This window comes from Molossus molossus, unplaced genomic scaffold (assembly GCF_014108415.1).
Source record: "Molossus molossus isolate mMolMol1 unplaced genomic scaffold, mMolMol1.p scaffold_m16_p_11, whole genome shotgun sequence".
Classification (NCBI taxonomy): domain Eukaryota; kingdom Metazoa; phylum Chordata; class Mammalia; order Chiroptera; family Molossidae; genus Molossus; species Molossus molossus.
This window is the reverse complement of record NW_023425346.1, coordinates 83,209,138-83,231,824: the sequence shown is the minus strand read 5'-3', so window position 1 is coordinate 83,231,824 and position 22,687 is coordinate 83,209,138.

Genomic DNA, 22,687 nt, shown 5'->3' with positions numbered 1-22,687 from the left:
AGAGGTAAACAACAGAACTTATATATGTGTATGCATCAACAATGGACATGCACAACAAAGCTGGGGACGGGGACGGGGAATGGAGAGGAGGGTGTCAATGGGGTAAAAAAGGAGAAACATCTGTAACAAAAATAAAATTAAAAAAAAAAAAGCATAAAAATATGCAATCAAAATATGAAGAGAAAAAAGATATTAAAGACTGTGTTAGGCGATTAATTAATAAGAATATCATATTCCTTGTCTGGATTTTATGATATGTATGGTGTGTATCAGCTTCTTAAAATATCTGGTTGATATTCATGTCTTCATTATAAATCAAAGTTCATCTTGTGTCTGATAATGTACTTGCGACTTTAGATTCTTTTTCTTAAAGAAGTTTCCTGAGAGTGTATAATCTTTACCCACAAAGCCTGGCGTATCCCTCACTGGAGCACATGCACTGTCCCTTTCGAGGCTCCACATTGCTGCTAAGACAGGCAGGACATGTGAGTCAAAGCACAGCCTGCATTCACAGCCCACTGTTTCCCGGTCCCCCACGTGACAGTCCTGACACAGCTCGGACACATCCGTGCCACCTTCCCACAGACCTCCAGGAGTGTGCGATATATTTCATTGACAGAGTTCTCTCTTTCCAGGTGATCGCTTCTTGACCTCTATGGGGTCTCTGGGATCCTAAGAATTTATTGTGAGAAAGTAATGTGTTCTCATTAAAATGTGGAAGATGATATCTCAGATATTTTCCATAAAGTACTGAACTACTAAAAACTACAGATCAAATTTCCAATGTACACTGTACGGCTTTCCTCGCTGTAGATCAGTCTTTGGGGACAATGTTGACCTTTTACTAGTAGAGGGCGAAGGCCTCCCCTAATTAAGAATACACTCTTTCTTAACGCAGGAAGCCCTGTGCACCCTGAGACCAGGACAATCTAAACACGTTGTCTGCCATTTCTACATTCATTTCAAATATTTAGCATCTCAGGAGAGTACATGGAGCTGGCCTTGGTTGAAACATGTGAGGAGCAGGCCTGCTGAGTGTATCTATACATAGTTGTTAGGCATATTTGCATAGACACTGGTCATAATAAATTAATATGGATTGACCATATGAGAGATAACTTCTGAAGAGTATCTGGGACCTAGGAAGAGATAGTTCATCTCAAATGCTTATTATATCCTCACCAAAGAATAAAATACATGCATTAATATTTGGCCTGACTCTTCACATGACCTATTTCTTGCTTGTACACTAAGGATCCAGTAGAAAACATTTGCTGAAATCAAGTTTGTTATAGTTTATTTAGCTCTCCTCTGATAGAATGGATATCTTTATTTGATCCTCCTTTAAAATAAATAATAGCAGTGACCAATTAGTGAGAAAGAATGGCTTGTGCCTCCTGCACACACCATCCTGGTGATCGAAATGCTGAACACGGACGGCATCCGGCTGTGTCGGATTCCACGTGTGGCTGTCTTTCCAGCAGATGGAAGTTTCACTTCACTAATAAGTCATCTCTCACATCACATGCCATTCGTCTAGCTTTCTGAACTGTAGAGTAAAGGGGAAAAATAAACAGACATTCTTTATGAGTTCAGCTGAATAGTTCCATTTTCTATTTTATTTTTCTTCTCTATGAACTGCTTCTTCATAATTGAACATCTTCCTGCAGTTATTGAAAATTTAGACATGGACTGGGTCCTTCCGTGCCAGCATCATACTTGAAGGCAGGGTGCTGGGTGGCAGAGTAAACAAAGACGAGTGAATCTTTTTCTTTAAATTTTTTTCTTTATTGATTTTAGAGAGAGAGGAAGGGAGAAGGAGAGATAGAAACATCGATGAGAGAGAACTCGATTGGCTGCCTCCTGCATGCCCCCCACTGGGGATCAGGCCCACAACCTGGGCATGTGCCCTGACTGGGAATTGAACCAGTGACCTCTTGGTGCATGGGTCGATGCTCACACCAGCCACACCAGCTGGGCTGAACCTGTCTTTTATTAGTTAGTGTAGGTGAAGGAAACCTACAACCATTCTTGGTTGGCACTCCACCAGGTACGTGACTGTTACTAAGGAAAAAGCCATGTATGTGGCAGAAATGAAGTTAATGACCAATTTGGGGCTTTTCCTTCGCCTTAGTATTGCATGTAGGGGCCAGCACTCATGGTATCAAAGGAAGGAAGCAATAAGAAGTGTCTTAGGGGCAGATCAATGGGGAGATGGCATCGGTGAGATCATACTCAGAAGAAAAATAAAAAATTAGTAATCAGGGATCAAAAGATTTTTGAGGAGACCGAAAAATGGCGGCGGAGTGAACGGAGCTGCACAGACCGTCTCCCAGAACCAAACTGGAATTACAACTATAACACAGACAAATCGACGGGAAAAACCAACAGAAAAGCAGCTTGCGAGGACCATACAACGAGGGACACTGACTCCATCCCGGTAGGCTTGCGAAGGCGCGAGACGGGGCTGGGAGCGCACGGTCGGCAGCTCGGCAGCGGCCTCAGCTATAAGCGGCGCCCGCGGGTTACACTCCCAGGCGGCCCCACAGCGCAGCCGGGACTGAGGCTAAAACAGCCACAGCCACTCACCTTGGGCTCCGGCAGAGGGAGGGCAGACTGGACTGGAACTGTGTCGGGACACTCGGGGTTTGGAGGGCTCTCGGAGCTTTGGCTGAGTGCAGCCACTCAGGACGGTGGCCACATTGCTTCTTCCCAGGGCTCTGAGAGAGGCAGCAGCCCCTCCCTCGGAGATCCAACCCCACCCTGTGGGCCATTGAAGTGTTAATTGAGGCTCACTAAGGACCAGCATCTGCCCCACCCTCGTGAAAGCCCCTTGGCTGAGCACCAGAGGGAGTTTTTCAATCAACTGACAACCCAAAACTCATCAATTAACCTAGACTGCTAGCTTCCAGGCAAAAAGCTAGAGGATAACAGTACGTTTCCTGGGCTGGCAACTTTAACCAGGAAAGTAAGACTTGACAGTGGTGTTCAACGCGGGTCCTCCCTCGCTCATCTAAACACAGGAGAGGGAGCCACAAACAGCAGAACACCAACACCCACAGGGAGAACTTGACAGGCTCCAAAGCCCAGAGTGATAGCTAAAATGGTGAAACACAGAAACAGAAGCCAAATGAAAGAGCAAACCACCTCCACCGAAGATGAGATCAATGTGGAGCAATTAGGCATGTTAACAGAGCTAGAATTCAGAGCCATGATCTTGAGGAAGCTGAACAGCATGAGTAAGGACATAGAGACACTGAAAATAAGCCAAATGGAAATTAAAAACCAACAAGAAGAGATAAAAAATGACATATCCGAAATGAAAAACACATTGGAAGGTTTAAAAAGCAGAGTAGGGGAAGCTGAGGACCGGATCAGCGAATTAGAAGACAGGGTAGAAAAAATCAACCAATCAGAAAAACAAAAGGAAAAAACTATTAAAAAACAGGAAGACAGCTTAAGAGAACTATGGGACAACTGGAAACGTAATAATATTCGCATCATAGGAGTCCCCGAAGAAGAAGAAAAGGAGCAAGGGATAGAGAATATATTCAAAAAAATAGTGAGAGAAAACTTCCCTAATTTGGTGAAGGAAGAAGGCATTCAAGTTCAAGAAGCACAGAGAGTCCCAAGTAAGAAGAACCCAAACAGGCCCACACCAAGACACATAGTAATTAAAATGCCACAAATTAAAGACAAAGAGAGAATCCTAAAAGCAGCAAGAGATAAGCAACAGGTTACCTACAAAGGGAACCCCATAAGGCTCTCAGCTGACTTCTCACAAGAAACACTACAGGCCAGAAGGGAATGGCATGAAGTAATCAAAGTCATGAAAAACAAGAATCTGAATCCAAGACTACTCTACCCAGCAAGGCTATCATTCAAAATAGAAGATCAAATAAAGAGCTTCCCAGACAAAAAAAAGCTAAGGGAATACATTAGCACCAAACCAGCACTGCAAGAAATGTTAAAAGGACTGCTGTAATTAGCAGTAGAAATGGGAACAAAAATAGAACCACACTAAACAAAAATGGCAGTAAATAAGTACATATCAATAATCACCTTAAACGTAAATGGACTGAATGCTCCCATAAAGAGACACAGAGTAGCTGATTGGATAAGAAAGCATGACTCATCTATATGTTGTTTACAAGAGACCCATCTCTCAACAAAAGACTCACATAGGTTGAAAGTGAAGGGATGGAAAAAAATTTTCCAAGCAAATGGAAAGCAAAAAAAAGCTGGGGTAGCAATTCTCATATCTGATAAAATAGATTTCAAAATGAAGACCATAACTAGAGACAAAGACGGCCACTACATAATATTGAAAGGATCTATCCAACAGGAAGATATAACCTTGATAAACATATATGCACCCAATATAGGAGCACCAAAATATATTAAAAATCTTCTGGAGGACTTCCAAGGAGAAATCGACAACAATACAATCATAGCTGGGGACTTCAACACCCCGTTGACAGCACTGGATAGATCCTCTAGGCAAAAAATTAGCAAGGAAACAGAGACTCTAAATGAAGCACTAGACCAAATGGATTTAATAGATATCTACAGAGAATTGCACCCCAAAACTACAGAATACACATTCTTCTCAAGTGCACATGGGACATTCTCAAAGATAGACCACATGATAGGACACAAACTAAATCTCTACAAGTTCAAGAAGATTGAAATCATATCAAGCATCTTCTCAGATCACAATGGCATGAAACTAGAAATCAACTGCAACAAGAACATGCAAAGACATTTCAACACATGGAGGCTAAATAGCATGTTATTAAACAATGAATGGGTCACCGAGGAGATCAAGGAAGAAATCAAAAACTTCCTGGAAACCAATGAAAATGAACTCACAACAACACAAAATCTATGGGATGCAGCGAAAGCAGTTCTGAGAGGGAAGTTCATAGCACTACAGGCCTACCTCAAAAAACAAGAAAAATTTCTAATTGACTGTCTAACCTCACAACTTAAAGAATTAGAAAGCAAACAAAAAGAAAACCCCAGAGCAAGTAGAAGGAAGGAAATAGTAAAGATCAGAGCAGAAATAAATGACATAGAGACCAAAAAAACAATTCAAAGGATCAATGAAACAAAGAGCTGGTTTTTCGAAAAGATAAACAAGATTGATGGACCCTTAGCTAGACTCACCAAGAAACAAAGAGAGAGAACCCAAATACACAAAATCAGAAATGAAAGAGGAGAAGTAACAACCAACACCACGGAAATACAAAAGATCGTTAACAACTACTATGAACAACTATATGGCAACAAATTCGACAATCTCAGCGAAATGGACAAATTTCTAGAAACACACAGTCTCCCAAAACTATTCCCGGAAGAGATAGAAAACTTGAACAGACCAATAACAACTAAGGAAATTGAAGAGGTAATCAAGACTCTCCCAGCAAACAAAAGCCCAGGCCCAGATGGTTTCACGGGGGAGTTTTACCGAACATTCAAAAAAGAACTAACACCCATTCTCCTCAAACTATTTCAAAAAATTCAAGAAGAAGGAAGACTTCCAAACACGTTCTATGAGGCCAGCATAATTCTAATTCCAAAACCAGAAAAAGACACTACGAAGAAAGAAAACTACAGGCCAATATCCCTGATGAACATAGATGCCAAAATCCTGAACAAAATACTAGCAAATCGGATCCAGAAATACATCAAAAAAATTATTCACCATGACCAAGTGGGATTCATTCCAGGGATGCAAGGCTGGTACAATATTCGCAAATCAATAAACGTGATACACCACATAAACAAAATGAAGAATAAAAACCACATGATCATATCAATAGATGCTGAAAAAGCATTCGACAAAATCCAGCATCCATTTCTGATAAAAACGCTCAGCAATGTAGGAATAGAGGGATCATATCTCGACATAATTAAGGCCATATATGAAAGACCTACAGCCAACATCATACTCAATGGACAGAAACTAAAAACATTTCCATTAAGAACAGGAACAAGACAGGGATGTCCACTTTCGCCACTCTTGTTTAACATTGTACTGGAAGTCTTAGCCACAGCAATCAGACATGAAGAAAAAATAAAAGGGATCCAAATTGGAAAGGAGGAAGTGAAACTGTCATTATTTGCAGATGACATGATATTGTACATAGAAAACCCTAAAGACTCCATCAAAAATCTATTAGACTTAATAAATGAATTTGGCAAAGTAGCAGGATACAAAATTAACGTCAAGAAATCGACGGCATTCTTGTACATCAATGATGAACTCACAGAAAGAGAAACTGAAAAAACAATCCCATTTACCATCGCTCCAAAAAAATTACGATACCTAGGAATAAACTTAACCAAAGAAGTAAAGGACCTATTTGCAGAAAACTACAGGTCATTGAAAAAAGAAATAGAGGAAGATATAAAAAAGTGGAAGAACATACCCTGTTCATGGATTGGAAGAATTAACATAATTAAAATGTCCATACTACCCAAAGCAATCTATAGATTCAATGCAATCCCCATCAAAATACCAACGACATATTTCATAGAACTAGAACAAATACTTCAAAAGTTCATATGGAACCAAAAAAGACCCCGAATAGCCACAGCAATCTTGAAAAAGAAGAACAAAGTTGGAGGGATCACATTACCAGATATCAGGTTATACTACAAAGCGACTGTAACCAAAACAGCCTGGTACTGGCACAAGAACAGGCATATAGACCAGTGGAACAGAACTGAAAACCCAGAAATGGACCCAAGGCAATACGCTCAATTAATATTTGACAAAGGTGGCAAGAGCATACAGTGGAGTAAAGACAGCCTCTTTAATAAATGGTGTTGGGAAAATTGGACAGCTACATGCAAAAAAATGAAACTCGACCATCAACTTACACCATACACAAAAATAAACTCAAAATGGATAAAAGACTTAAATGTGACCCGTGAATCCATAAAAATTCTAGAAGAAAATGTAGGCAACAAAATTTCGGACATCATACGGAGCAGAATTTTCACTGATACATCACCTAAGGCAACAGAAATAAAGGAGAAAATGAACACATGGGACTACATCAAACTAAAAAGCTTCTGCACAGCAAAAGAAACGATCATCAAAATGGAAAGGCAACCCACTGTATGGGAGAACATCATTGCCAATGATGTATCAGATAAGGGGTTAATTTCCAATATATACAGAGAGCTCACACAACTCCACAAAAGGAAGACAAAGAACCCAATTAAAAAATGGGCAGAGGAGCTGAATAGACACCTCTCCAAACAGGACATACAAATGGCCAAGAGACATATGAAGAAATGCTCAACATCACTAATCATCCGAGAGATGCAAATTAAAACAACAATGAGGTATCACCTCACACCTGTCAGAATGGCCGCCATCAACAAATCATCAAACAACAAGTGTTGGCGAGGGTGTGGAGAAAAGGGAACTCTAATACACTGCTGGTGGGAATGCAGACTGGTGCAGCCGCTATGGAAAACAATATGGTGCTACCTCAAAAAATTAAAAATTGAACTTCCATTTGACCCAGTGATCCCACTGCTGGGAATATACCCTAAGAAGCCTGAAACACCAATCAGGAAGAATATATGTACCCCCATGTTCATAGCAGCACTATTTACAATAGCTAAGATCTGGAAACAGCCCAAGTGTCCACCAGTAGACGAATGGATCAAAAAGCTGTGGTACATATACACAATGGAGTACTATGCAGCGGTAAGAAAGAAAGATCTCTTATCCTTTGAGACGACATGGAGGGACCTGGAAAGTATTATCCTAAGTGAAAGAAGCCAAGCAGAAAAAGACAAATACCACATGATCTCACTTATATACGGAATATAATGAACATAACAGTCTGAGGAATACAGTAGACCCAGACACATGGAAGTAGGGCACAGACTGACATCCCTCAGAAGAGGGGATGGGGGGTGGGGGGGTGGGAAGAGATAAACCACAGAACTTATATGCATGTATGCATGAACAATGGACATGGACAACTAAGCCGGGGACAGGGTGGAGGGGGTGGGGTGGGGGGTGCCAATGGGGTAAAAAGGTAAAATATCTGTAACAAAAAAATAAATAAAAATTCATAAAAAAAAAAAAAAAAAAAAAAAGAAGTGTCTTATTTATTGAATCCATAAGTGATTCACATCAATAGCTGATGTACTAAAAAATTCTATGTTGCCATTATTTTAAACATGGAGTTAGGAAATGGGGGTGGGGGGAAGGCGATCCAATTTATGCAAGAGTATTATGTGTAGTACTCTAGAGGAAAGATGTTTGCTGACAGCTGGAATTTCCAGTAAATACTTGTAACACTTCACTATTTTTCCTTGACACCCCTCCACCTCCTAACATCCTCATTATGGAAATACATTTATAGTCTGAAATCCCTGGAACACGGAAACACCAGTTCTGTGGTGTAGCAATGTCACACTTCATGAGCAGGACGTCCATCTATTACAGTTGAACTTTTACCTACAGACAGAGAAACTAGTTGCAACAATAAACAGACAGAGACGCTGAGTTTCTGAGTTTAGCTCAGGCTAGGAGAAAGAGGCATCTCAGGATAACGTCTCCAGAGCCTTCCGTTCAACAGGGCCAAAGAACTAACAGAGGTTGTGATTTAAACAGCTGTATTTGTGTTTTGTTTGCTGAAGTAGATGAGAGAAAAATAGATATTAAATTTCCTATTGATCTAAGAAGTTTCACTGGAAGACAGATTTAGAGATAGTTTGAAAATTCAGAAACTAATTTGTTTGATTTTGCCATTGCGTTGTTCTATTATGCATGGACATACATATCATACATATGTAAACATGCGACATATGTCATTTATGTACTGTCCTGAGACTCTCTGCCCACTGAGTAAGAAACCCTGTACCCGCGTGCAGACATCTCCAGTGCCAACTTACCACCCAATCTGTTTTCTTCTTTTGCTTTAGCATTCTAATTTTCCCCTACGTCTCTTCCCCTCAGCAATTTACAATTTTTATTATATTTACCATTATAATTATGAACTCACCTTCTTCAGTTTTCTGAGTAATTGAAATAGAGGTTATTGATTTCTCCAGAGAAATCCTGGATAAAATAGAAAATAATAAATCTTTTATAATCTAATTAGTCCATAACATAGCACATCATTTTAGTCATTTAAGAGATTGTAAGCAAATAAACGAAATGTAATGCCCATGCAGTTCCTCATCTTGGAAATACCCTCACCTTCCATACCTCAGCAAAGAACTTCCCTGAATAGGTTAGAACCTGGACAAACAGAAAACCACGGACTGGAGGTCAAAGACAGAAAAACACAGGAAGAAGGAACCACTTTTTTCTTTGTTTGCTATGAAGTAAACTTTTTTAAAATAAAAGTTTCTCTTTGGAAGTTGATCCATGGTAAAAGAACTATTTACCATATCAGTATAGTTATAGCTCTCATTATTATGTGACTACAGGATTCTTTTGACACCTTTAAAAATGTGCTCATTGTGTACCTGATGTGTTATATAGCACAGCATTGATCAATAATGGAAGCCACACAATCTGAATTTTGGTCCAGGTAATACTGATATCAGGACAATATTTCTCCCTTGAAATTAAGCTAAATATTCCCTTATCCATTTTCCAAATACATATTGGAATCATGAGTAAAATATACATCATTAAAAAGGAAATGGTGACGGACGAAGACTTGACTTGGGGTGATGAACACACAATATAGTGTACAGATGATGTGTTGTGAAACTGTGCACCTGAAACCTGTAGAATTTTGTTAACCGGTGTCACCCCGATAAATTCAATAAAAAGGAAATTATTTTAACTGATTTTTACCTTGTTATATAAATCTAGAAAAAAATCTAGAACCATCTGTTTTGCATTAGTGATTTTTAACTCTAATTAAAAACAAAAAACTTGATTTTATCATTAGAGCCACTATAAAGCAAATGTAATCTCCCATTAAGCATAGGAACAGCTTGAGCAACTCCATTTTAGGTGCCTTCATCTCTAACTCTCAACAGCTCTGAGCATCTGTATTGTAATTGGCTTTTGGTGCTTCTTGCCAAGCAGGCCCCGTTGAATAAAATCTGAAAGTGCTCAATTTTACGGATCATTTGGAGCATACTGTGATCTTGTCGCTTTTTCCTGGACGTGATCCACAGTGTTCCCCTTCCTCTGTCATCACTGCTTGGCCTGGACAATGGCTTCCGTGTGGCTCCTATAAATTCTGAGAAGGGCCTGTGCATTCTGCCACTGCCCTGCAAAATACTCATATAATATCTTCTGCGCATCTTACAAATGTGATATCAAAGGCTACAATATTCAGTGTAATGCTTCCTTGCCAGAGAAATGGCTTGAGAGAAGAAAGGATAAGCACCTCGTATTACTGACTAGTAAATCAAGAGGGATTTACAATCCTCTCTATTGATTTCTGTTGGAAAGAAATGATATATTTCTCAGTCATTTCTAAAAATTAAAAAATCGAACCCTAACCTTAACTTTAACCTTAACCCTAACCTTAACCCTAAACTTAACCTTAGTTTGAAATCAGAGAAAGTGATTTTTTCAAAGACCCAAATCTGAAGACTTTTAGGGATCCGCCTGTGTTCTCTCTTCTCAGGGTTGTAAGTCAGAAGCAAGAATCCAGAGACGCTGACGGTTTTCTTTATATGACTCGATCATGGCACAGGCGTTTTCTTCCCCCATGCGTGGGGGACGAGAGAAAGAACAAGGATGAGACAAGCTCATTCTTAATTTCTTTACTCCAGAAATGGCACATTTCTTTCCCTCATATCCCAGGTTGAGAACGAGTCACGAGAACCCACTTAGAATCAGGTTGCCTGGTGCTTGTACACGGACACTGGAACGTGGATGTATTGTGAATACTAACATCCTTTGACACCTCCGACTCTTTCTGTCTTCCTGTATGTTCTTGTTTATGTTTCTCCCTACTGGATGGAGGGGAAAGCCCTCCACATGCCTGGAAATAACGGGCCACCTGCAGTGACTTGAGAAGCAGTCACCTTCCGGCAGTCCCAGCCCTGAGGTGGCTCAGCAGCGGGATGCGGGGCTGCTGTCCCCATTTCTGCTCTCTTGCTCTTTCTTGATTTCCTGCTGTTAATGAAAAATAGGTATCTGTGAAGAGAGAAAAATAGCATGAAATGATAATGAACTGCTTTCAGTTCTTTTTTAAAAATATATTTTTAAAATTTTTCAATAGTCGTTTACATTCAGTATTCATCTGTATCCGTTTCAGATGTACAGCGAAGTGGCTAGAGAATCATGTACTTCATAGAGTGGGCCTGCTGGTGTATTAAGTACCCACCCGGCCCCGCACACGGTCATTACGCTACGCTATCTATTGACTGTATTCCCTGTGCTGTAATTTGTATCTCTGTGACTATTCTGTAACTACCAACTTAAATTTCTTTCTTTTTTTTTTTTTAATCCTCACCCGAGGATATTTTTACATTTATCTTCACACGGCGTGGGAGGGAGAGAAACATGGATTGGTTGCAACCCTCACAATCCCAACCAGAGCCAGGGATGAACCGCAACCGAGGCACGTGTCCTTGACCGGAATTGAACCTGTGACTCACCGGTCTGCAGGCTGACACTCTAACCTGAGCCAAACGGCCAGGGCAATATAGCGACACTTTCAAACACCTTTTCTCTGCGCACCAGTTCTCCTACAGCCCCACAGTGGCGCCAGTATCTCGGGGGCTCTCTCGCTCTCTCCGCACTGTTTTCTTCAAGGTCACGAAAAACATCGTTTCCTTCTCCTAGTTCTCCTCGCATCCTCCTTCCACCTTCCCAGTTTGACCTCTTTTACCTCATGCTCTTGATACAAGCCATTGTCAGCATAATGTCTGGACCCGGTGGGAAAGACAGGGCGTCATTTAGAACCTGGGGAGGGAGACAGCAAAGACAACTCCACCCGGGCGGAGGGGCCTGGGCCACACACAGTGGCTGTCACCGGAACCTGCGCGCCTCCTTGCTGAACGCAGGTGTCCAAGAATATTTGCTGAACAGATGAATGAATGTACTCGTCCATTTATTATTTTATTCATTTAGTTATCTCCTTTAACTTCCCAACTCTTTCGTGATTTACATAGTGTAGTTGCTTTGATTTCATAGATGAATTCCCTACAGAAAGGCCCAACTTCGGATGCCTTGAAAGCCTATCCTGGAAAGAAAGCGTGTTTGCTAATACTGGCATGGAAGGAGCGATCCCAGCAGGGAAGGGTGAGGGAAAGGAGGAGGAGTGAGGAAAAGCAGACCCGAGGGCGACGTCACTGAGCTGGTCACATCCTCACGAGGGCATTCCTCGTGGTGGGAGACACCTTTCCAAGATGTAATTTTGTCAAGAGGAATACGGGGACTTTGGGGAAAAGGGAGAAGAATGTGTCCCCTGACTTCCTCCTATGCTCTGTCTCGCATTAGTCCGGTTTAAATGTCACACGCTTTCTGGCGGATGGATCTGACCCCCAAGGAGCTGTTTGAGAAGCAAGAATCCTGAAGACCCAGTTCAGCCCGTGCCCCAGGGCAGCGATAACTCTGCCGGCAGTGGCACCTTGGCTCGCGATCTTAGGGAAAGCAAAATGATGTCTGGAACTTCAACATCCAGAAAACCGAGCAAGTGTGACCAGCTAGGATGAGGCTGCGCTGAGTTTGCTGCTACTGCCGATCCAAGTCTCAGAGAGTCCCAGTGTCCAGTGACGCGTGCGTAGCTGAACCGGGACTTGACCTTTAGGTATTTTGATTACATATCCACCTTATTACACATGAAGTTTTATTTTCATCTATTTCTAGTTTTAGGTGGATAGCTTTAAGTCAAGAGGGAACTGTGCAAAAAAGGAAGAGAGAATGAAAGTAGAATTGTACTCCTATTAAATGCACACACACGCTTATATGTAGAGAGCTGTGTTTTTGGAGCTGGGCTTTTTCTCAAAAGTTTTCAAGTTCATTAATCAGTAATGTATTATCAGGCAAGCAATTAAAATTTAATATGCAGAGTCGTGTTCGTTTGCTTTTGTCTGTTTAATATATTACCATGCTTTCTTTTAAAACACATTTCATTGCTAAAATATTTGGAGAAGAATAAACGTTAAAAACACCAACATTAAGTCTGTCATTTACTAACTGAAACCATGTATGTGGATAATTGACACATTGGAATGAATACAAAATTTCTGTGCTCATTAAACTAAAAGGGGTTCCAAGGAATCAGAAGACACCTAGAATTTAAAGTTAATTTACTCTCCTTCAACTTCTGATTATAGCATTTACATAGCAATGGGATCCAATTTGGATATGAATCATAATGCACCTGGGAAGAGTTGTGGGAATATCAGCACTCTCTGCTGCCAGTGGATGAGGTGGAGGGTGGCTAATGGAGGTACCCCAGGACAAGGCTGAGAGAATGGTATAAGACTTACGAAGTAATGATCAGGACCTAGTTTGTAACTGTTTCAAAGCTCTTCTTCTAAAGACCAAAGATGTGTTGGGGCGGTAATGCTTACTCGTTTATATAACAAGACTTCATCCTGTCAGACTAATGACTCACTCACTAAGGTCTAGCAGTGGTTCTCAACCTTTCTAACTCCCCGACCCTTTAATACAGTTTCTCATGTTGTGGTGACCCCCAACCATAAAATTATTTTTGTTGCTACTTCATAACTGTAATTTTGCTACTGTTATGTCTCAGGCGACCCCTGTGAAAGGGTCGTTCGACCCCCAAAGTGGTCGCAACCCACAGGTGGAGAACCCTGGCGAGAGTCTCCATGTGGCATGAGACCGCTGTCAGGAGAATGCGCTCCTTGACTTTTGCTTTGTTGGAACCACCCTCTGGAGCTGCTGTTTCATTTCTGACACTGGTTTATGTTCATTCCGGTAATGGTACAACATACAAGAATTCCTCAGCCCTTTTCTCTCCCAGCCCTTTTCTTATCACCATGCACAAGATTTTGCCTTTACCTGCAAAAAATGCATCCAAAGTTTTACTTATTCTAAGAGTTTTATAATTTAGGTTTTATAAGTAGGTCCATGATCTATTTGAGTTAATTTTTGTCAATGGTAAGAGGTAATACGTGGATATCCAGTTTTTCCAGTACCGCTTGTTGAAAAGTCTATCTTTTCCCAGGTGTCAAATCATGTTGGCATATTTGTGGCCATGTATGTGTGATCTATTTCTACGCTTGCAATTCTCTTTCTTTAATCAATATCCTATACCTTTGAAACCAAGCAATGTAAGTCCTCCAATTTTCTTTTGCCTTTTAAAAATTGTTTTGATTAAGCTAGATCTTTGGTATTGTCATATACATTGTAGAACTGGCTAGTTCTAAGAAAATTAACACAACAGCTTAATGGAAATTCGAATTCTATATAAGGTGGTGTAGACTCATTTCTCTGCTAAGTACAACTGAAAACCTTGGGCATCCTACAACAGGTAATTATAAAATGACGGAAAGATAGCAAGGCACACTAGCTAGGGGCCTCAGCACCTCGGGGACCTCACAGCAGTGAGTTTCCTGCCTTTTCATTTCATCTCCCACATACCCTAGACTGGGTGCTGGAGAAGCCTCCAGCCCAGAGCCTCACGGCTCAGACACACAGAAAGGGCCCCAGCAGAAGCCTCATCTCTGTCCTCTTGGGCCAAAGGATAAGGGAAGCGTCTACTTTGATATTTCACTTCTTTTTATAAAGAGTTACTTCATTAATGATTGAGACCATACAGTAGTAAGTGCTGGAAATTTCTCAGTCATCTTTCCCCAGTGGAGAAGCTCGTTTTACTCTGTGTACATACATGAATATTGTTTCCCTTAATTTTTGTTTATAATATTTTTATAAAACAAACACTTATAAACTATAATAAAATAACTAAAAACACTATTTTAAATAGGTAATATCATTTCTCCCTATGGCATATTTCTAAAGTTTTCTCAGACTATTATAAGCAGGAGAAAACACTCTTTAAATTGTTAATTAAGAAAATAAAATTAAGTTATTTATACTGAAACAGTTGGTCTTCAAATGTTTGTTTATTTTTTTCACATCTAATGAAATGTTTTAGGCATTACATTAATTATCTTTACTTACTGTGCTTCTTGTGATACCTAGCAAAAAAAAGTAAAATGTAGCAGTATAATTTAGTTGGTCAAGCTAATTAAGAACATAATTTATAGTAATTGAAAAGCTATATTTGTCATCATTTAGAACACATACAATTCATCACATAATACAGTGTGTATTCAATAAATGTTTATTTCTGCCAATGAAAGTAATTGCTTTTGAGACGTTTTATATGAACTCAATGTTGGCTTCAGCTATATTGCAGCTTATATAAAACATTTCAGCCCTGGCCAGTTTGGCTCAGCGGTTGAAGCATTGGCCTGCAGAGCAGAGAGACCCGGGTTTGGTTCCTGCTAGGGGCACGTACCAAAAAAAAAAAAAAAAAAAAAATTACTGTATTTTCCCTGGCCGGTTTTGCTCAGCGGTTAGAACGTCGGCCTGTAGTCCAGAGAGACCCGGGTTTGGTTCCCGCTAAGGGCACATACTTCGGTTGCAGTTTGTCCCTGGCCCTGGTTGGGTCGTGCGGGTGGCAACCATTCGATGTGTCCCTTTCACGTTGATGTTTCTCTCTCTCTCTCCCTCCCACTCTATCTGAAAAAAATATGGAAAAATGTCCTTAGGTGAGGATTAAAAAAAAATTTTTTTTCAGAGATTAAGTTTATCCAGAAATATGATGATCAATGAAATACAAAAGTGAAGAACTTTCATCACCTTATTAATTAAATAATAAAATGGCTACTGATATGTATCAGAAGAAGATAACATCAAGAAGTTAAGTTCTATTCACTAATACTAAGTACAACTTTCTACCAACCCACTCCCACCCTTAAAAAGAGAAGCTAATATGGCTCAGTGGATTGAGCATGTTCCCATGGACAGAGAGGTCCTGGTTCGATTCCCGGTCAGGGCACGTGCCTGGGTTACAGGCTCTATCCCCAGCAGGGGGCAAGCAGGAGGCAGCCAATCGATGTTTCTCTTTCACATCAATGTTTCTATCTCTCTCCCCCTTCTTCTCTCAAATATCAATAGAAACACTTTTTTTTTTTTTTTTTTTTTATCCTCACTCGAGGACATTTTTCCATTTTTTGTACAGATAGAGTGGGAGGGAGAGAGAGGAAGGGAGAGAGAGAGAGAAACATCGACGTGAAGGGACACATCGAGTGGCTGCCACCCGCACGACCAACCAGGGCCGGGGACAAACTGCAACCGAGGTACATGCCCTTAGCGGGAACCGAACCCGGGTCTCTCCGGACCGCAGGCGGACGCTTTAACCGCTGAGCCAAACCGGCCAGGGCTAGAAACACTTTTTAAAGCATCAGTAGGCACACAGAAAAGTCTGATTCAGAATTAACTTCTGTATGTGGGAGTGTGTTCTCCAAAGTATCACTAAATCATTAAGTAAATATCACAATACCTAGCACTTTATACATCTATCACCATACATGTTCCCTCAAGGTATCTAACTGCCAAGAATTTTAAACTGACTTCATATCAACATGTGTAACTTCACAAAGTGATTTTTTGAAAGTCTGGGAATTTCATAGATGGTTGGCAATGGGAACCGCACTGACGTGGGACCCGGAGATCAGGACTCTAGTTCGTAGCTGATCATCAAAGAGTTGGGATCCTTCGGGTAACTCACTTAATCAGCCTGATTCTGTTTTTGCTAAAAGACCTATATCAAACCCTACATCTTGTTAATTTTATAGTTCTAAATTTTTTACTTCTAATGAAATCATTAGCTACATAATCTCATAGAATGGTAATCACATCTCTAAAAGAAAAAAAGTCCTCTACTTAGTAATATAGATCAATCAAAATGCAGGCAATGAAATGAATCAGAAAAAAATCATTCCTCTGACACTCACTTGGTTTTACATTTAAAAACACACACACACACACACACACACACACACACATACACACACACACTCTAACTGAAACCTAAGGAAAATACCACAAGTTCTCAGATGTTTAGTTAAGGAACATTTAGATGCCAACTCCATGTTAATCATTTATGCTCTTAGAGCTATAACATGGAGTGTATTTTATATAGAATTAAGTGTTGATCAGGAAATGCATGAAATCATTGTTTTATATTTCCTGGGACTTCACAAAAATAAAAATTACAATGTCGGGAAGTATAAAATACCCGAATAATTTGTTAATTTAAGTCTACCATGAACAGAAACACCCCAAAAAGTGCCATTTCTCTGGTATAAATCTATCCATCATCCATCCATACCTACATGTATACACAAGTATAAATTATTTGTAATGGAGATGATAATACACTATAGTTAGCAAACATACACACATACACACACACAATGTTTACCTAAAGGAACTTGCTTAGAAAAAGTTTAGCTTCTCAGTGACGCGATCTTTAAGACGTGCATACCCACCCTCAAAAATGTCTCCTCTTCATTTGGACCCCCCAACATGGACAGAAAATGTCATATTTATATTTTTATTTATAATATATATTATGTATAACATCTCAAAAAATTTTCTACTCCGGTATATATTTTTCAGCATTGAACTTACTGTCTATCTGTTTTCTCTCCTTGCTTTGCACAACCTTAGATAATCATTTTATTTTGTAGGCTGCGCTACTCATTTTTACTCCTGTGTCACAGTATTTGAAATGCAAGTGTTTCATTTAAAAAATGGATATAACTTGGGCTCAAATTTCATACCACCAGTTATCAGCAGAAAATTCTAATACTGGAATATTTTATGTTCAGCAGAAAACATTTAAAATGATAACACATAAAAACTGTTGTCTCACCCTAGTCAGTTTGGCTCAGCGGTTGGAGCATCGGCCTGCAGACCAGAGAGTCCCGGGTTCAGTTCCCGCTAAGGGCACGTACCAAAACAACAACAACAACAAAAACCTGTTGTCTCAAAATGTGCAACTCTGTCAGAATAAGTAGGGGCACCTGGCACTTCAAACTGCAGCCTAGACCAGGTGAGACAAGATTTTGGAGGTGGAGCCTGTTCGGACCAAATTCAGCACTTACGGATTAGACTCAAAGAAATGTGAGACAAGTCAACAGAAACACGTCAATTCACAAATTCTGTCATATTTACTTGAACACATTCATTTTTGTTTCCTTTAGTGCAGATGTAATCATTTTACTGCAATAAATCTTCCAAGAACAAAGGCTTTCTTAACAACAGCTTTCGATATATTTTGCCTTAAAGAATAGTAAGTTATGAGTAAGTTTTATTTAGCTGTGATAATTATAATTTATTCATTCATCTTTCAACATCTCAAATAAAAATATTTAATATATTTTATGTTGTTTTATAAATACATAAAATGACATGCAAATGATAGTTTATTTAAAACATATGGGACATTTTCATATTTGGCAGCAGTATTACATAAAGTGATACACATGCACAAATATACACGTATAAAGCAATATGTGGCCCTGGCTAGTTTGGCTCAGTGGTTAGAGCGTCGGCCCGTGGACCAAAGAGTCACGGATTCGATTCTGGTCAAGGGCATGTACCTCAGAGAAATAGATAAGGGGAATCAAAATGATGCACTATGGGGAACTGCTAATGCAGGTTCCAAGTTCAGGTTTCACCAGAAGCAGTATATGTCCTCAGGAAAATGTCTGATGATTGTCAACTCAACTTGAAAGGATACTTCTCTCTCTAGAATTTTCATTCATCTAGTCCTCCCTATCTCTACTTCATCTCTATGGCTTTAAAAATATTTTCATCATTCGCCCAGGTTTCTTCTAGTTGTTGCAATAGCATCTGTGGCTCATTGCAACCTATTATATCCTACTTGAAACCAAAAAGTCTCTCTTCTTTTTAAGTTCAAAACAAACTGAGCAATAAGGGAAATACACTTTTTATTTTTGTTTTATTTTTTTAATATCCGACTTGGCTATAAGCCCTAAAATTCTTGTGATCCACTGATGGTAAGGAGAAGGTTGTAAAGCTCTAGAAGAAAAAAGTTAATGAGAATAATATCTCATTCATGATGCAGCTTACTCTTTCTTGCCACATGAGGACACAGCAGGACGACAGCCATCTGTAGGCCAGGAAGAGACCCCTCACAAGAACCCAGTCATGTTGTCACCCTCACCTCAGACTTCCAACCTCCAGTACTGTGAGGATTACTTTCTGTTGCTTAAGCCACCCAGTCTGTGATATTTTGCTTTGGCAGCCTGAGCTAAGACAACTGTGAAACAAAATGTCTGTCCCATGTTAACTTAGTCAAGTGAACAGGTTAAGTAGAAAATATTGGTAGACTTACTTGCCCAGTTGCCCTCTGATCTCTATCTAAGAACCTGACCATTGGGTCTATATTCGCCCTCCCTATTATTTTTTTTTTTTCTCTCTGGCCTGCTTATGACATCATCAGACAGTACTGAGTTTCTTCTACTGTTCGACTTCCTTCACTTTTCTTTTTTAATCTTTTGATGATTTCTGATTTGTCAAGATTGCAGCCAATGACAGGTTTATTGCTCCCTTTATACGAGAAAGAAATCTGCCCAAATCACTCAGAGTAGGTGAAGTGGGTGATAGATTGGGCTAAGGAGGACTATGAGAAATGAATAACCTGGAGAGCGGGGGAGGGAGGAAGAAGAGAGAGAAGAGGTAGAGGAGGAACTGGTGGAAAAAGAGGGGGATGAAGGGGAAGAAAAAGAGGAGGAAAAAAGGGAGAGGGGACTCTCACAAATATAAAATTATTTTTATTCTTTTAATTCCAAGAGCAAAGGCAACCAAGATTTTGGTCAGTCCTAAGTAGGGCTGAATATCTTAATCAAGTGGCCTTGTATATACTCTATTACTAGTTAACCCCTTTGAGGAATGTTTATATGTAGAAAAATTGCAAGCACCTGAAATACACAGTGATTAGAGAAATGGCCACACATGGTATCAGTACTCAAGATTGGAGAAATATCTGAGAAGGAGCTTTGGAGGTGTTTGGTTCTGCAGGCAAAAAGACATTATGAAGGGAACCCTTAGGACTAATTAATGTATAGAAAGGATGCCTTGACTTTGGGTGCTTGAGACGGCTGCTGGGTTCTGTTCCATGGACACTCTGTTGTCAGTATTAAATAATAAGCCAGGCACTTGCAAAGCCTCCGTGTTTCACTTGGTCTTCTCCAGCCTCATTACTGGGAATAAAGCCACAGAAAGAATCTCATGCTTAGGAATAGACAGATTGTTACTCTTCCAGTGCTTGAGATGCAGAGCAACCCAGGCCACCTCTTGCTTGCATTGTGTCCTGGGTTTGGGATGAGGACAGAAGAAAATGTGACCAATTTCTAATTAAGTAAACACCTAAGTACTAAATGCATCCAAGTTCTGTGGGATGACATTTTGATTTCTCAGTATTATGATGCTTTCCCATCCTATCAGTCACTGATTCTCAGTGACCCAAGGAATTTGGGTGAGATCAAATTTCCAAACCACTTATTTCTGCCAGTTGTATGCACTGTTGCATAAAGGTTTGTTGTATCATATCTGTTCTAGATATAGATAACACTACACATACATGATCTCTTTAGAAAAATACCTCAACACATTACTACATTATTTTAGATATGGTTTCATTACCCAATTATTTATTATTCCATTCCTCCCTTTGATATTTTTACTGCCCTGAAAGAACAGGCAGACTACTTTGTTCTTCTATTATTACTTCAAAGATTCTCCCATCTGTAAATTGAGGTCATTAGAAAACTGTATTTGGAAGAACTGAGCACTTTATTGAACTACAACTGGACTCTAACCACTGGGCTAACTGTTGAGCAGTTAAGGATAAGGCAATTTCTAGCAGTGGCTATGGCAGCATGGGGAGATCCCCAGAACACACTGACTTCTGCCTAGATTAGTCATAGTACTGCACTCTCGTCATTTCGAGGTCTACATGCTAATCAAGAGCCATTCGGCCATTTCAACCCATACCTGTCTACTTTTTTTCTTTCACCATTTCCTGATGCTGACTTGGGGTCCAACCCAATTTTATGGACTCACGAATAAAATGGCAACTATTGCAGAGTTTGAAATCCAGTTTGACTTCCAGTTAATCATTTATTTTTCATGCCTCATTTCATTGTCAACTCTTACATACACACCATTGTCAGCTGGGTCAATGGGAGAGCATTCTTTCCTTCTGAGAAGTTTTCCAAGCCTTCCTTTCTGAGAAAGATATAAAGATCGTGACTTGAAGGTGTAATCTATCTTCCTGCACGATTCTAGTCCAACACCACACCTCAGGAGGAGCTGGCCACACTCTCTCTGCTTCCTTCCGGGACTCTGTTCATCTGCTGGCAGAGCCGGAGCATCAATACATGGCCAGTTGTCTCATTTCTGACACTTTCATTAGGATCTTTCATTAAAATCTATGTGTTCTTCCCTCTCTGTGTCGTACACTTGAATTTTGAGTATCTTGAATGCAAACTAGATAAAATTAAATGAAAGGCCAAAATAAGAATCAAGATGCAAAATATTTCATGAATTTCAAATTTCCCAAAAGGCTCTTACTCAGCCCCCATACATAGAGGGTGCTAATTTATTTAATCATAGGTTAGAGAAACGCTGCTATAGAAATAGTTGCTTAGAAACATGAATGCCATAAGGGGTCATTTTCTTGAACTACTGTTGTACTCTAACCACCGAGCTTTAAATTGCTGAGCTGTTAAGAACAAGGCAATTTTCATCAGTGGTTACAGCAACATGGTGAATCATTGAAAAAACATTAATATCTGCCTAGATTATTCATAGTCCCAGATTATCCTCATTTGGAGATGCAAGCATTCTCTGTGTTAATCAAGAGCCATTTGTCCTCCTGGCTCGTGTTTTTCTATCTTTCTTCCCCTCTTCTGTTGCTTTTTTGATAATTTTTCGCATCACATTTACTCTAGATACAAAATCATGTGCTGCAGAACAAGGACCACAGCTGCCTAAGTGTTCATGCCTAAAGCAGGAATGCCCTATAGGAGCCCTCTATGTGTGGTTCCGGGGTCACCCTGGGATGCAAAAATCTTTCCCAGTTACTTTTGGTAGTTTTAGGGACTGGTGTTCATTATGTTAATATTCACACTAGGATAGCAGTTGTAATTTTTATTTCTGGCTTAAGTGTATAATTTACATATAAACTCACTAATTGGAAAGCTATTTTGAATGAACGTATCTAAAGACAGAATGTGTCAACCAGCAGCAACTGGTCAGAAAGTAACAATTTCAGTGACTTTCAAGGTTTCATTCACTGGCACTGTCTGGCAGGCATTAATATGTGCTCTGAAAAGGTGGCATCTGTGTGTTTTCTATCCTCTCCTTTTTCAAATGGGGATTCCACGTGTTTAACCTACTTCACCATTAGTGTGTTGGATGTGGGGCACATAATTTGATGTTTGGTTAGAACATATCGTTTGGCCTCTTGCAGGAATTAAGTTCCATGATGACAGGAATCTCTGTCCTTTTTACATCTCTAATATACCCCACGAACCTAGAACAGTGGATGACACATAGTAGATGCCTAATAAACGTTTGTTGCATGAGTGAATGAATCAAAGAATCAATGGATGATGAAAAAGACTGTAACTCACCAATAGATGTAGAACTTCAAGG